This window comes from Leptodactylus fuscus, chromosome 5 (assembly GCF_031893055.1).
Source record: "Leptodactylus fuscus isolate aLepFus1 chromosome 5, aLepFus1.hap2, whole genome shotgun sequence".
Classification (NCBI taxonomy): domain Eukaryota; kingdom Metazoa; phylum Chordata; class Amphibia; order Anura; family Leptodactylidae; genus Leptodactylus; species Leptodactylus fuscus.
Window position 1 is genome coordinate 153,036,101 of NC_134269.1, and position 6,000 is coordinate 153,042,100.

Here is a 6,000-nt window from a genome sequence, read left to right on the forward strand (position 1 = left end):
TTAACTGAACTTGAATTGTTTGTCCAAAATACCTTTATCCAGGATCCAGGAACTGATTAAAAGCTACAGGAAGCGACTAGAGGCTGTTATCTTTGCAAAAGGAGGATCTACTAAATATTAATGTCACTTTTCTGTTGAGGTGCCCATACTTTTGCACCGGTCAAATTTTGGTTTAATGCATATTGCGCATTTTCTGTTAGTACAATAAACCTCATTTCAATCCTGAAATATTACTGTGTCCATCAGTTATTAGATATATCAAACTGAAATGGCTGTTGCAAATACCAAAATATTTAGAACTAAAAATGATTAAGATTAATAGGGGTGCCCAAACTTTTTCATAGGACTGTATCTCCCCCAGGATTTTAACTTACAGTCCTATGAAAAAGTTTGGGCACCCCTATTAATCTTAAACATTTTTAGTTCTAAATATTTTGGTGTTTGCAGCAGCCATTTCAGTTTGATATATCTAATAACTGATGGACACAGTAATATTTCAGGAGTGAAATGAGGTTTATTGTACTAACAGAAAATGTGCAACATGCATTAAACCAAAATTTGACCGGTGCAAAAGTATGGGCACCCTTATCATTTTATTGATTTGAATACTCCTAAGTACTTTTTACTGACTTACTGAAGCACAAAATTGTTTTTGTAACCTCAATGAGCTTTGAACTTCATAGCCAGATCTATCCAATCATGAGAAAAGGTATTTAAGGTGGCCAATTGCAAGTTGTTCTCCTATTTGAATCTCCTCTGAAGAGTGGCATCATGGGCTACTTAAAACAACTCTCAAATGATCTGAAAACAAAGATTGTTCAACATAGTTGTTCAGGGGAAGGATACAAAAAGTTGTCTCAGAGATTTAACCTGTCAGTTTCCACTGTGAGGAACATAGTAAGGAAATGGAAGACCACAGGGACAGTTCTTGTTAAGCCCAGAAGTGGCAGGCCAAGAAAAATATCAGAAAGGCAGAGAAGGAGAATGGTGAGAACAGTGAAGGACAATCCACAGACCACCTCCAAAGAGCTGCAGCATCATCTTGCTGCAGATGGTGTCACTGTGCATCGGTCAACAATACAGCACACTTTGCACAAGGAGAAGCTGTATGGTTGAGTGATGAGAAAGAAGCCGTTTCTGCAAGCATGCCACAAACAGAGTCGCCTGAGGTAAGCAAAAGCACATTTGGACAAGCCAGCTTCATTTTGGAAGAAGGTCCTGTGGACTGATGAAAGATTGAGTTGTTTGGTCATACAAAAAGGCGTTATGCATGGAGTCCAAAAAAACAGCATTCCAAGAAAAACACATGCTACCCACTGTAAAATTTGGTGGAGGTTCCATCATGCTTTGGGGCTGTGTGGCCAATGCCGGCACCGGGAATTTTGTTAAAGTTGAGGGTCACATGGATTCCACTCAGTATCAGCAGATTCTTGAGAATAATGTTCAAGAATCAGTGACGAAGTTGAAGTTACGCCGGAGATGGATATGTCAGCAAGACAATAATCCAAAACAACGCTCCAAATCGACTCAGGCATTCATGCAGAGGAACAATTACAATGTTCTGGAATGGCCATCCCAGTCCCCAGACCTGAATATCATTGAACATCTGTGGGATGATTTGAAGCGGGCTGTCCATGCTCGGCCACCATCAAACTTAACTGAACTTGAATTGTTTTGTAAAGAGGAATGGTCCAAAATACCTTCATCCAGGATCCAGGAACTGATTAAAAGCTACAGGAAGCGACTAGAGGCTGTTATCTTTGCAAAAGGAAGATCTACTAAATATTAATGTCACTTTTCTGTTGAGGTGCCCATACTTTTGCACTGGTCAAATTTTGGTTTATTGCATAGTGCACATTTTCTGTTAGTACAATAAACCTCATTTCAATCCTGAAATATTACTGTGTCCATCAGTTATTAGATATATCAAACTGAAATGGCTGATGCAAACACCAAAATATTTAGAACTAAAAATGATTAAGATTAATAGGGGTGCCCAAACTTTTTCATAGGACTGTATGTGTGGTCCAATGCGGGTCTTGAGTAGGTCTTAGCTCCAGGAGTACTTGGCTCATTACTGGGCCATAAAAAGGCTGCAGACCTGCACCCCAGTTAGATCCAGGGAGTGAAAGGAGCTGTAAGTAGAGATGAGCAAACCGTAATTGAAACAGCCGTTTCGAATAGCACGCTCCCATAGAAATGAATGGAAGCGGCCATCACGCAGACTTTGCCATCTGCTTAACCCCCACGTGCCCTACGTCCATTCATTTCTATGGGAGTGTGCTATTCGAAATGGCTGTTTCGAATAGTGTTCGCTCATCTCTTACTGTAAGGGTCTGTCCTATAACTCTGAGTCTGATGAGACAAAGTTGTGCTTGTTTTGTTCATGTGGCTGGTAGTAAGCCACATGTATACTTAGAGTAACATTACTGTTTACTTAGTGGCTCAGACGAGCAGGATTTTATTTTGTTTTGCCTGAAGTTAAGACTGTATTTTGTTTTGCTCTTTTTGTGCCTGAAGCCTTAAGGTTTATTTAATGTTCCTGTTTTTTCAAACTAAATCAATTTGCTGCATATTTTGTGTCCTTGTCTTGACTGTTTGGGTCTGCACCACTGCTTCTATCGAGCTACCTTTCCTATATATATATATATATATATATATATATATATATATATATATATATATTTTTTTTTTTTTTTATTTTTTTTTTATTTTTTTTAATATAACCTCATTTGACATTATTTGGCTATAATGTCACTGATAACCTCAAGTATGTGAATTGGATAATCCATATTAATCCCTTTACCTACAGCATGCTATATGGGAACATACTGTAGTTGTAAATGGAGTATTAAAGGTTAATCCATGTAATCAGGGTATACTCTATCCGTAGAAAGCGTTTGCTGAGTACGCATTACTTGCCAATAATCCGCCTCAAATATGAAGAGAATCTTTAAACGTATTTACATATGTATATTGCGATTAAGTAGTACTGTACATGTGACAAAAGGTGATAAATGTTCTCAATTACTGCATTTTTCTGATCAGAGAACATAATGCACATGTGTGAATGAGATACTATTGCCATTTAGAATAAAAAGGGAATTACTGATAAAACTATGAGCACACCAATGTAGTTTCCATTACTTAGTGTTAGGGCCTGTTTAATCTGCTGAAAATGAATTTTTTTATACGCACTTCATTGCAGGATACTGAAGGATATAAGTTAGTGAAAATATAATGTATTGCATCTGTTTGCATTAGTTACACTGTTGCTTTAAGGTATTGGTGCACAACAATGTCAGGGTACTTGCCACATGTGGGAGTAAGCTGCATACAATAGTCAGACAGAGTAGGGTATAAAGTAGTGAACCTGTTTGTAGAATGTTGTGGAAGTAGCGGGTGGGAATAGACTGAGTAGTAAAATGAGCTGGCCCTGAGATCCTATATAAGGCAAAGGCAAAACCTTACCACAACCCTCTCTAGACTCTGAGGCATTGTGGATCACTGTACTGCTCTTTGTGCAGCCAGAAGTCTACAACTGGTTTCAGAGCAGGTCCCAGATTTGGTGAGCCATGCCCAGTAACAGAACCTGGCAAGTGTTTACACACTGCTATACAATGGTCGCATGGGGTACAACCACAGCCGGGCCCAAAAGGATACAGAGCCCGGAGCCAGCTGGAGATGGCCAGGGCCCCGGACCCCCATGATAGTGGTGGAGGAAAGACTGGTTCCCCAACCACTATACATAATGTTAATGGAAGCCCACTTCCGAGCTCATGGGAAGTGACTAAAAATAGCAAATAGGGGCAACACGGTTGCTCAATGGTTAGTACTGCAGCCTTGCAGCGCTGGAGTCCTGGGTTCGAATCCTGCCAGGAACAACACCTGCAAAGAGTTTGTATGTTCTCACCGTGTTTGCGTGGATTTCTTCCTATTCTACAAAGACATACTAATAGGATAAAAAAAATGTATATTGTGATGTCTATATGTGGCTCACAATCTACATAAAAAAAATATAGCAAATACTTATACTCAGTTCTCCTGGGATTGCGACACATCCCGACATCCTTTCCAGGGCTCTTCAGGCCTGTGACAGAGGTGAAATGATGACAGCGCGCCCCACATGACTGCTGAGGCCCAATCACAAACAAAAGTTTGCACTGGGGTCCACAAGACTTTAGTCACGCCACTGTATACACTGTATCCTAAAGCAGATGTTTGCAGCCAGAAACCCAAAAACCATGACCTTAGCTAACCTGACAGATTGTCCTCCTGAGAAGGGCATGAGAAGGGTAAGGTGTTTGACATGGTGGGTGGTGGATAACATTACAATGAGACTGTGTGATATATTTTTGTTCTGGTCTCTCTTGTTGGCCTATGCACACCAAAATTATTTTGCAAATAAGGTTTTTCTTTCATTTTTCTTAAATGGTCAAAGCAAATGACAGTCAGTATAATGTTCAAATCTTCAACTGTTATAAATCAAGTTTTATTGGACAAACCTCCCAATGACAACATTTTTTTTAAATTAGAAAATTAAAATCCAATGTTCTAAATTATTATTAAAAGTGTTTCCAAACATTTCATTGGTTGTAAAGAAGTGAAAATGGTCATTTGTTGAATCTGCAGCATTAAGAGGTCAATTTTACTGAAATCAAAAGCTATTTCAATTAAAACATCTTAACAGGCCGTTAGGCTGCCTTCACATGGAGTAACGGCGGGCTCAATTTGAGCTTCTTTTTACAGGCGTAGAACTCCGAGGGTTGCGTTAACGTTGCATTCACGTGGTATTTTTTTTACCATGAGCGCTTACGCGGCGTTTTTTGCTCGTGTACACGCTCCACGTTTTTTAACGGAGCGTGTACGCGAACAAAAAACGCCGCGTATGTGCTCATAGTAAAAAACGTTGCGTGAATGCAACATTAACGCGACCCTCGGAGTTCTACGCCTGTAAAAAGAAGCTCAAATTGAGCCCGCCGTTACTCCGTGTGAAGGCAGCCTTACATGTTAACATACGACCCTTCCTTTGATAGCACCTTTACAATTTTTGCATCCATTAAACTTGTGAGTTTTTGGATAGTTTCTACTAGAATTTCTTTGCAGAATGTCAGAATAGCCTTCCAGAGCTACTCTTTTGATGTCAGCATCCTCTCACCTTCATATCTTTTTGGTTGAGGATATTCCAATGATTTGCAATAGGGTTGTGGTCAGAGGAGGATGACGGCTACACCGTAAGTTTCTCTAGTTTTTTTCAATGTATCAAAAGAAAAAGAAATGCACATGTATGGTTTGAAAAAGCGCTAACATAGTGTGAAATGATCGTTGCCTGGCCTGTTTTTTGTGTAATCACATGCCCATTTTGCAGTAAAATAGGAGTGCTGGTGTGAACCCAGCCTTAAATGTATTTATTGGCCTCCACTCCATAGTAACAGTTCATCTATGTGTTGTACTTTGTATATATGTGCTGTATACTTTTTATATTTTTTCCATTTATTAAGCTTCACAAAACATATAGGTTGCAGAAAGCTACAGCAAGGTAATAAAATATGCAGAATATTGACTGTAAAAGGCTGATGATGCTAGTAACAAGAAGATTCTTGTACCTGCAGACACAACTAATTATGATTCCACTTTACACATTCCACCGCTTCTGGCCTGGCTTGTTGTTGCACATCATGTAAAAGAAACCAAAAGTGAGGAATATATATAATTATGGTGAATCTAATCCTATGGCACTTATCATGCTATAATCCACAGGAAGAAAACATAAAGTAATTAATTAATACTAATTGACATCAGCAGAACTATGTTGGTCCACCCAAGACATCATAAATTGTTTTGAATGGTTTAACTTAAAAACATAAAAAAATGGAAAAAGAACAGCTACAAAAGGAATGAGAAATATAACTCCACTCCTGGCTTTGGCTCAAAAAAATGCCACCAAATCTGCAACAAAAAAGTTGAGTTTCTGTAATGTGGGGTCTTAGCTATGGTTGA